Raw genomic sequence first — 11,665 nt, forward strand, 5'->3', positions numbered from 1 at the left:
GAGTCCTTATCTGGCTCAAGCCTTACCATGTTTGTCAAAAAGTGACCAATGACCTATTATTATTCATTAGGTTCATCCCTAAACAAACAAAAACAGATGTAATCTTTCTGTGATCATCTTCACTTTGATAAATCTCTACTTTCCTCTCTGGCTGAAATCACTACATTCCTCATCTGTCGTCAGAGGCCTGGGGTAATTTTAAGACACCCGGTTGACATCTGACCCTTCTCACCCCGTGGCCTCCAGAGACGAGAGCTGTTTTGGGCTTCACATGCAACACATAAAGTTTGGAATGTGCTGGGATAGGCATGGACAGTGGGGCAAAAAAGTATTTAGTCAGCCACCAATTGTGCAAGTTCTCCCACTTAAAAAGATGAGGCCTGTAATTTTCATCATAAGTACAATTCAACTATGACAGACAAAATGAGAAAAAAAATCCAGAAAATCACATTGTAGGATTTTTAATGAATTTATTTGCAAATTATGGTGGAAAATAAGTATTTGGTCAATAACAAAAGTTTATCTCAATACTTTGTTATATGCCCTTTGTTGGCAATGACAGAGGTCAAACATTGTCTTCACAAGGTTTTCACACACTGTTGCTGGTATTTTGGTCCATTCCTCCATGCAGATCTCCTCTAGAGCAGTGATGTTTTGGGGCTGTTGCTGGGCAACACGGACTTTCAACTCCCTCCAAAGATTTTATGTGGGGTTGAGATCTGGCTAGGCCACTCCAGGACCTTGAAATGCTTCTTACGAAGCCACTCCTTCGTTGCCCGGGTGGTGTGTTTGGGATCATTGTCATGCTGAAAGACCCAGCCACGTTTCATCTTCAATGCCCTTGCTGATGGAAGGAGGTTTTCACTCAAAATCTCACGATACATGGCCCCATTCATTCTTTCCTTTACACGGATCAGTCGTCCTGGTCCCTTTGCAGAAAAACAGCCCCAAAGCATGATGTTTACACCCCCATGCTTCACAGTAGGTATGGTATGGTTCTTTGGATACAACTCAGCATTCTTTGTCCTCCAAACACAACGAGTTGAGTTTTTACCAAAAAGTTATATTTTGGTTTCATCTGACCATATGACATTCTCCCAATCTTCTTCTGGATCATCCAAACGCTCTCTAGCAAACTTCAGACGGGCCTGGACGTGTACTGGCTTAAGCAGGGGGACACGTCTGGCACGGCAGGATTTGAGTCCCTGGCGGCGTAGTGTGTTACTAATGGTACGCTTTGTTACTTTGGTCCCAGCTCTCTGCAGGTCATTCACTAGGTCCCCCCGTGTGGTTCTGGGATTTTTGCTCACCGTTCTTGTGATCATTTTGACCCCACGGGGTGAGATCTTGTGTGGAGCCCCAGATCGAGGGAGATTATCAGTGGTCTTGTATGTCTTTTATTTCCTAATAATTGCTCCCACAGTTGATTTCTTCAAACCAAGCTGCTTACCTATTGCAGATTCAGTCTTCCCAGCCTGGTGCAGGTCTACAATTTTGTTTCTGGTGTCCTTTGACAGCTCTTTGGTCTTGGCCATAGTGGAGTTTGGAGTGTGACTGTTTGAGGTTGTGGACAGGTGTCTTTTACACTGATAACAAGTTCAAACAAGTGCCATTAATACAGGTAACGAATGGAGGACAGAGGAGCCTCTTAAAGAAGAAGTTACAGGTCTGTGAGAGCCAGAAATCTTGCTTGTTTGTAGGTGACCAAATACTTATTTTCCACCATAATTTGCAAGTAAATTCATTAAAAATTCTACAATGTGATTTTCTGGATTATTTTTCTCATTTTGTCTGCATAGTTGTTGTGTACCTATGATGAAAATTACAGGCCTCTCTCATCTTTTTAAGTGGGAGAACTTGCACAATTGGTGGCTGACTAAATACTTTTTTGCCCCACTGTACATGCAATGAGTGGATGATGGTGGGAGGGTCAGAAAACAACGATTATAGCCGAGAAGAAACAGCCTCTTTACAAATATCAGAAGTTGACCCTGACCTGTATAGGGCTGCTGTTTCAAATAACCCTAAGGGCTTGGCGGTATGGGTTACATAATTGCCCTACAGGCCTCTCCCTGCCACCTACGCTTAGAGTCATAAACATCTTTGTCTGAAGTGGAGTCAACACTAAGCTAGAAATGTCAACATCCCATAATAGCAATGGGATGGTCCACGGGAAGGTCAGGGCCAAGGCAGAGGAGGGGTCGTCACGGAAACAGGCAGGAACAGCTGCCCATTTGTACCTTGACTGCCACACCCTCTTCAGGTATGCCTGTTTAGGGTTGCTTGGCTTGAGGCTGCCTCTCCACGCTATTCAGGTGTACTTGTTTGGGTTGCTTGGCTTGAGGCTGGCTCCCCCTAGTGCCCCTTGGGAAGAATCCAATGCTTTAATATTATAGTTGTGCCGGTCGGCACGCCACTATAGTATGCATATAACAAACCACATACCGGATTTTTAATCGTTTTTTAAAAATAGTATTTTCTGTGCCTACCTAGCTCAAATTCCAGACTTCGGAATAAAATGAGATTATACCGTCCATAAAGTGGATAATAAAAAGGCGGATTGACTAAATTTGTAGGTACAACAGTTTTTATTAAATGTATAATTTATAGCTCACGATGTGCTACCTTTTTGTAGCCTTTCTGACAATGCTAACATATTTTTAGCTGATTCTCAGAGTTTAGCTATCTAACCTGGTCGAGCAACTTGGTTGCTCGTTTAACAACACAGCTGCTGCTGCCTGCAACAGACTGCCTGTCATAAGAGGTAGCTAGCCCTAGGGTGGTATTCAAGCTCAGGTTAATCAATAAATGCAAACAGATACTGTAAATATTATTGGGCTGTATGTATTTTTTTATATAGGCCTATTGTAAACGTGTATTATTGTAGTGTCACCATCTTTATTGCAAATACAAATACACTCATAACTTTAAGCTACATATTCATTTAACAGAGGTAATGAACTGCCCATTGATCAGCACAGCAATTGATAAAACAAGACCATGTTTGCAAAACAAGTGTTTCTGAGCTTATGTGCATATTACACAGGTAAGCTAACGGTTACAGAAATCAGGAATGCAGACAGGCTCTGTAGACCTCTATAAGAGTGACTGTATCCAACACACCATAACCTGTTGTTATGTTGGGTGCCTACTGACCCCCAAAAATATGTTATCAAGTATCTATTTTTCTCAATGCATGTATTGCTAAAATAAAGGTTTAATGAAATACAGGCAGGCACCACATTACTACAAGACAAAACAACTTGTTCAATCAAGTGTGATGGTCTTGTAAGTATAAAAGCAAAGCTTGCTTTCATATAATAAAAAAAGCTTTATAGGGTAGTGGATGGGATGTGTGAAGAATCCAACATTTGAACTTGCGGTACAAATCACATTATTGTGGCAGCACCTCCTCTAAGAGTATGAATTAGGCTGTTTGAGAAGGTTTGAATCCTAAGCAACCTGCCTACACGTTATTTGAAGTACAATACCAACATAGCTACTGAAGTAGGTCAAAGCTGTGTGCTGGAAAACCTTGGTGTAGCATGGGTGGAGTAGTTATTGTGGTGCTAGTGAATTTCCTTTCTTTTTTCGGCTTTAGACCAATGCCTATTCTCACTTAAAACATAATTTTTTGTTTTTAATAATATAGAGTATAATATGGTTGACTGTAATTAATGTGTATGTAAACCCCTGTGTTGATTTTAGTGTTGTAAAGTTTGTTTGATGGGAGAACCTGGTCAAGGGGTTTGAGTAAAGGTCAGTAAAGTAGGTAGGTAGTAACAAACTAACTTAGGGCTGGATTCAATCTGTATTGCCGAAGCATTGTGGAACATCTGTATTCAAATGTGAAGGTCATTTCCGATTGAGTCGACATATGCAGTATTTACCGTGAAAGCAGTCTCCACAACAACGGGAACATCTTCAGCTGTACGGATTGAGTAGTGCCAAAAGTAAATAAGATTTCATTTTACAGCCCACTATATATATACTGTATCTGATATTTAGCTCACAATTACAAGGTGGCAATGGCAAAAACACATTGATTACAATCACATGAATCATGTGTTGGTTCCTGGAGTGATTGAGTTCTGCATTATTGTTACTACATTATTTATCTGTAAATACAAATGAATAATTACTGAAATAGGACTGTAAAATAAAATGTAACCAGATGTTCTGGTGTGTGAAAGTGTGTGTGAATGTGTGTGTGTGAAGGCATACTGCCTTAATCTTCCTGTGCAAGTATTCTAATCGAAAAGAGGTGTCATCCAATTTATAAAAATGTCATTGTTTTCATAACCTCCATTCTAATCATTTGAAATGTTGCTTATTATCCCCGGTGTACATATCCCTGTGTTTCCTGTCTCTCTGTGCCAGTTTGTCTTGTTTTGAAAAGTCAAACAGCGGTTTTCCTAGCTCCTTTTTTCCTCAGTCTCTGTTTTTCCTGGTTTTGACCCTTGCCTGTCCTGAAGCTGAACCCACCTGCTTGACCACTCTGCCTGTTCGGACCTCGAGCCTGCCAATCACCTGGTACTGTTTGAATTCGGACCTGTTCACTGAACCCCTACCTATCCTGACCTTGAGCCTGCCTATTACCTGGTACTGTTTGGACTCTGATCTGGTTTATGAACTCTCGCCTGTCCCCGAACTACCTTTTGCCTACCCTTTTGTTATAAAAAATATCGGAGCTCAACCATCTGCCTCCTGTGTCTGCATTTGGGTCTTGCCTTGTGCCCTTATACCTGTGTAATGATCATGCTGTTTAATCAGCTTCTTGATATGCCACACCTGTCAGGTGGATGGATTATCTTGGCAAAGGAGAAATGCTCACTAACAGGGATGTAAACAAATTTGTGCATACAATTTGAGAGAAATAAGCTTTTGTGTATATGGACATTTCTGGGATTTTTTAAATTTCAGCTCATGAAACGTGGGGCCAACACTTCACTTTGCGTTCATATTACCTCACCAACATTAGCCCTAGCTAGCGATATTTATAACCATACAAGTACTGTATATGACAAAAAAAAAAGTTTATTTAGCTGTATTTTAAACAGTCATTGAGGGGTAAGGGGTCTTTCTGGTTGCATTCTACAAAATGTTCACTAGTGTGTAGCATTGAGAATGTTGACCTGATAGGCTTAGATATGTTTATTTTAATTTTATATAAGCTATACAATTAAATATGCACCATATAATTATAATCAAGTATGATGATATTAATAATAATAATACATGATAATTATGAATGTTTCACAAAATACCTAAAGAATGTTTTAATACATGGGCTCCTGAGTGTTGCAGCGGTCTAAAGCACTGCATCTCAGTGCTAGAGGTGTCCTTACAGACCCAAGGTCAATTCCAGACTATATCACAACTGGCTGTGATTGGGAGTCCCATGGGGCAGCGCACAATCAGCCCTGTGTTGGCCGGGGTAGGCTGTCATTGTAAATAATAATTTGTTCTTTAACTGACTTGCCTAGTTAAATAATTAAATAAATTTCATTTGTATGAATGATTGCAGTTTATCTTGAAATTATATAGGCTACTCTCTAATTTCTCCTTCTTTACAATAAATAATTAAGTGCCAATCTTGCCAATCAAGATGTCCCAATTTGCCAGTATCGACTGAAAAAGACATGGTCTCAGAACCATTTGTGTTTGAAGAAGTAATCCATTCTGTGTTTAATGTTTATTTGTTCCTTCTATTGTATAGTGTAGTAGAGTTCCTAAGCTATTAATGATAGTATCATGTTGGGGGCTAAGACAATGGGAGGATTTAATAAGGGGAAAGCACATTTTCAGAGAGTGTCCACTTTACCGATACTCACCCTACATGTGCATGTTAAAAGGGAGCATATTAATTAAGCAGGCCATTGGGCTGACTATGCATTTTCTGTAGTTAATGCATTTGTTGTCATGTAGTTGTTGTCATGTCAGTTGGTAGAGCATGATGCTTGTAATGCCAGGAGAGTAGGTTTGATTTCTGGGACCACCCATACGTAACATGTAACATGACCCATGACTGTTTTTATTTTATTTTATTTCAGCTTTATTTAACTATTTAATGACTGTAAATCACTTTGGATAAAAGCATTTGCTAAATGGCATATATATTACTTCTAATACTGTCACACCCTGACCTTAGTGTTCTTTGTTTTCCTTGTTATTTTGGTTAGGTCAGGGTGTGACATGGGTGATGTTATGTGTTTGACTTGTCTAGGGGTTTTGTATGTTTATAGGGCTGTTTCCTTTCTATGTAGTTTGTATGTCTATGGTTGCCTGGATTGGTTCTCAATTAGAGGCAGCTGTCTATCGTTGTCTCTGATTGGGAACCATATTTAGGCAGCCATATTCTGTGGGTACTTTGTGGGTGGTTGTCTTCTGTCTTTGTGTCTATGCACTAGATAGGTTGCAAGTTCAAATCCCCGAGCTGACGAGGTACAAAATCTTTCGTTCTGCCCCTGAACAGGCAGTTAACCCACTGTTCCTAGGCTGTCATTGAAAATAAGAATTTGTTCTTAACTGACTTGCCTAGTAAAATAAAGGTAAAAAAATAAAGAAATAGGACTGTTTTGGTTTTTCACATTTTGTTTTGTATTTTGTAGTGTTCAGGTTTATTGTCTTTATTAAACATGTTGAACACTAACCACGCTGGCATTTGGTCTGATCCTTCGTCCACAGAAGAAAGCCATTACAAATACACAAGAATCCCTCTCAAAAAGTGTTCTGCTTTTACCCCTATTATAAAGTTTAAAAACAAAGATGATAAATGATGTTCACCGGGATACCACTGGAAGGCATTGATTGGATTTTTATCTACCCTAACAATGTTACTCTATATATTTATTACCAACTTCTGTTGGATATTCACTTTCTGTTTCACACTCATGAAATGTTTATTTTGAGAGTAATAATGTGCCGAAATTATAAACTACATCAGCCAATTCAGAAGGGGAGAGATTCACTTTGGAGGAAGCTTCTTTTTTAAGGTAGCTCTCGAGACTAGAGTTTCTTTCTTGGATCAACAGTTATTATAAACTGGGCAAGCACTGCCTATCAGTCCACTGTCATTGGAGTGCTCTGTCCATAAGGTTTCTGGCATTTGAGACAGAATAGAGTGAGAGACAGAGACAGTTTCCCACTTCGGGGAGTGGTTAAATTTTGCCTACTCACAAATTGGTTCAGAACTTCATTGTTGGGGATATCAATGAAAACTCCATCGGAATACAATAAATGGTATCCTTAAGCTTAGCTAACAACTCGCTGCCTATCAAGTTAAACGGTTGAGAGGGTGAATACAGAAAATCATGTTCAACATTCATTGGTCCTATTGAACAGGGCATGAGGTTTGTTTCAACATATATCACGGGGTGGTGTTCCTTTTATTCTTGACGAACGCTCTGATTAACATGGCGATTATATTTTTTGTTGGCAGCCATTTTAAAAGCATGTCAAATGTGCCAATCTTTGTCTGACACGTTATTTTCCAGACCCTTTAGACAGGCATGCAGAGCTTTAACGTTATCGTTACCAAATGATCCATAAAGGGACAACTGAATATTTCTCAGAATACTTCTTGCACCACTTAGGTACATCTAGGTGAAGTTGTATATATACAGTTGAAGTTTACATACACCTTAGCCAAGTACATTTAAATTCAGTTTTTCACAATTCCTGACATTTAATCCTAGTAAAAATGACCTGTTTTAGGTCAGGTAGAATCACCACTTTATATTAAGAATGTGACATGTCAGAATAATAGTAGAGAGAATGATTTATTTCAGCTTTTATTTCTTTCATCACATTCCCAGTGGGTCAGAAGTTTACATACACTCAATTAGTATTTGGTAGCATTGCCTTTAAATTGTTTAACTTGGGTGAAACGTTTCAGGTAGACTTCCACAAGCTTCCCACAATAAGTTGAATTTGGTGAATTTTGGCCCATTTCTCCTGACAGATCTGGTGTAACTGAGTCAGGTTTATTGGCCTCCTTGCTCGCACACACTTTTTCAGTTCTGACCAAAATGTTCTATAGGTTTGAGGTCAGGGCTTTATGATGGCCACTCCAATACCTTGACTATGTTGTCCTTAAGCCATTTTGCCACAACTTTGGAAGTATGCTTGGGGTCATTGTCCATTTGGAAGACCCATTTGCGGCCAAGCTTTAACTTCCTGACTGATGTCTTGAGATGTTGCTTCAATATATCTGCATAATTTTCCATCCTCATGGTGCCATCTATTTTGTGAAGTGCATCAGTCCCTCCTGCAGCAAAGCACCCCCACAACATGATGCTGCCACCCCTGTGCTTCATGGTTGGGATGATGTTCCTCAGCTTGCAAGCCTCCCCCTTTTCCTCCAAACATAACAATGGTTATTATGGCCAAACAGTTCTATTTTTGTTTCATCAGACCAGAGGACATTTCTCCAAAAAGTACGATCTTTGTCCCCATGTGCAGTTGCAAACCGTAGTCTGGCTTTTTTTTATGGCGGTTCTGGAGCAGTGGCTTCTTCCTTGCTGAGCGGGCTTTCAGGTTATGTCGATATAGGACTCATTTTACTGTGGATATAGATACTTTTGTACCTGTTTCCTCCAGCATCTTCACAAGGTCCTTTGCTGTTGTTCTGGGATTGATTTGCACTTTTCGCACCAAAGTACGTTGAGACAGAACGTCTCCTTCCTGAGCGGTATGACGGCTGCCTGGTCCCATGGTGTTTATACTTGCGTGCTATTGTTTGTACAGATGAACGTGGTAACTTCAGGCGTTTGGAAATTGCTCCCAAGGATGAACCAGACTTGTGGAGGTCTACAATTTTTTTCTGAGGTCTTGACTGATTTCTTTTGATTTTCCCATGATGTCAAGCAAAGAGGCACTGAGTTTGAAGGTAGGCCTTGAAATACATCCACAGGTACACCTCCAATTGACTCAAATGATGTCAATTAGCCTATGAGAAGCTTCTAAAGCCATGACATAATTTTCTGGAATTTTCCAAGCTGTTTAAAAGGCACAATCAACTTAGTGTATATAAACTTTTGACCCACCGGAATTGTGATACAGTGAGTGTTTGTCATCTTGTCCGGGTGGCGGTTGTTGTCGCCGGTCTACTAGCTGCCACCGATCCTTTGTTCTGTGTTCGTTTGGTTTTGTCTAATTGGTTTCACCTGTTTATTGTTTGGTTGTTAGGGTGGGGTTATTTAAGTTCGTTTAGCCCGCTTCTGTTTGTGCGGGCTTGTTCTCCTGTATGTCTGAGAGGTGTTAGTGTTTTTGTTGGGTTTTCTCGCTGTCCTAGTATTTCACATCAGGGTACTATTTTGTTTTATAGTTACTCCTGTGTTGGGTATACTATTTTTGTTCCTGTGTATTTTTGGACATTATAGCGTGTTTTTCCCAAATCCTTTGCTCTCTGCGCCTGACTCCACACCCATTCACTCATTGAGTGTTACAGTGTTAAGTGAAATAATCTGTCAGTAAACAATTAATGGAAAAATGACTTGTGTCATGCCAAAACTATAGTTTGTTAACAAGAAATTTGTGGAGTGGTTGAAAAATGAGTTTTAGTGACTCCAACCTAAGTGTATGCAAACTTCCGACTTCAACTGTATATATCTTTTATTGTTTTCTCATGTTTGTTTGTTTTTGTTACATCATCAAATCTCTAGTAACCCATTATACACACATACAATTTCACAATACTTTTCTGTCGGCCGGCTACGCTATCCTTAAACTATGGTCACACTCCGAATACTTTTGTACTCATTTTAAACTACGGTCACACTCCGAATACTTTTGTACTCATTTTAAACTACGGTCACACTCCGAATACTTTTCTACCTACCTTGAAGAACAGTCAAACTCTGAATACTGAATATTGTTGGATGCCTTGGTTACACCCCAAGAACCTGAATATTGTTGAGACTCAGGGTGTAACCAAGGCATCCAACAATATTCAGGACCTCAGGGTGTAACCAAGGCATCCAACAATATTCAGCATCTCAGGGTGTAATCAAGGCATTCAACAATATTCAGGACCTCAGGGTGTAACCAAGGCATCCAACAATATTCAGGACCTCAGGGTGTAACCAAGGCATCCAACAATATTCAGGACCTCAGGGTGTAACCAAGGCATCCAACAATATTCAGCGTCTCAGGGTGTAATCAAGGCATTCAACAATATTCAGGACCTCAGGGTGTAATCAAGGCATCCAACAATATTCAGTGTCTCAGGGTGTAATCAAGGCATCCAACAATATTCAGGACCTCAGGGTGTAATCAAGGCATCCATCAATATTCAGTGTCTCAGGGTGTAATCAAGGCATCCAACAATATTCAGGACCTCAGGGTGTAATCAAGGCATCCAACAATATTCAGGACCTCAGGGTGTAATCAAGGCATCCATCAATATTCAGGGTCTCAAGGTGTAACCAAGGCATCCAACAATATTCAGGACCTCAGGGTGTAACCAATGTATCAAGCAATGTTCAGGACCTCAGGGTGTAACCAAGGCATCCAACAATATTCAGGACCTCAGGATGTAACCAAGGCATTCAACAATATTCAGGGTCTCAAGGTGTAACCAAGGCATCCAACAATATTCAGGACCTCAGGGTGTAACCAAGGCATCCAACAATATTCAGGACCTCAGGGTGTAACCAATGTATCAAGCAATGTTCAGGACCTCAGGGTGTAACCAAGGCATCCAACAATATTCAGGACCTCAGGATGTAACCAAGGCATTCAACAATATTCAGGACCTCAGGGTGTAACCAAGGCATCCAACAATATTCAGGACCTCAGGGTGTAATCAAGGCATCCAACAATATTCAGGACCTCAGGGTGTAACCAATGCATCCAACAATATTCAGGACCTCAGGGTGTAACCAAGGCATCCAACAATATTCAGGACCTCAGGGTGTAACCAATGCATCCAACAATATTCAGGGTCTCAGGTGTGTCCGGGTCTTTATCTAATACCTCTAATTAATTTAAAGAGATCAATATCCACCCTCCCATTTTCCGCTGTCCTTCTCTCAGATATGGCACAACTCGTGGTCATGGGATTGAGTAAGTACCGTTGCCATAACATTGGGTCACACTTTATTTGTATAGACCGGATTTTCCATCTGTAAATGCCATACTATGTCATACTATCAACAAACAAACAAACATCTGTTGATAAATAACTGTTTGCTAAGGTTACGGTTAAGGTTGGGGTTAGAGCTAGGGTTTGGATTAGTAGAAAGTTGAAATATTATTGAGAGTCTGTAGATAGTCTGTAGAGCATCTACAGATGGACTATCCAAATAAAGTGTTACCTAACATTGTAGCAGTATAGTTCTTTTAGCTGGGTAAGCATTCCCGAGCTCTGGGGTAACAGAGTGGAAGTGAGTAAAAAAAAACAAGAATAAACAAGTTCAAGTTCATCCAAGAACGATCAAGCTGGGCGCTTTCATTCTTTGACGGTTGTCCAGAACCCATGAAGCACATGAGCTCCTGTTGAGTTTCCCACATTCCTGTTGTTATTGCTATGAGTCAGTATCCATTTTCTCTTCTCTTTTTATCCCTCTTTCCCTCTCCCCCCATGGCCTCGCTGGCCTGAGGGTCTCCAGAGCTACTGCACATGCAGCAGTTTAAAGTGATAGTGCCCTCTGAAATCAAAGTT

This window comes from Oncorhynchus nerka, linkage group LG2, assembly GCF_034236695.1.
Source record: "Oncorhynchus nerka isolate Pitt River linkage group LG2, Oner_Uvic_2.0, whole genome shotgun sequence".
In the NCBI taxonomy this organism is placed as follows: Eukaryota; Metazoa; Chordata; class Actinopteri; order Salmoniformes; family Salmonidae; genus Oncorhynchus; species Oncorhynchus nerka.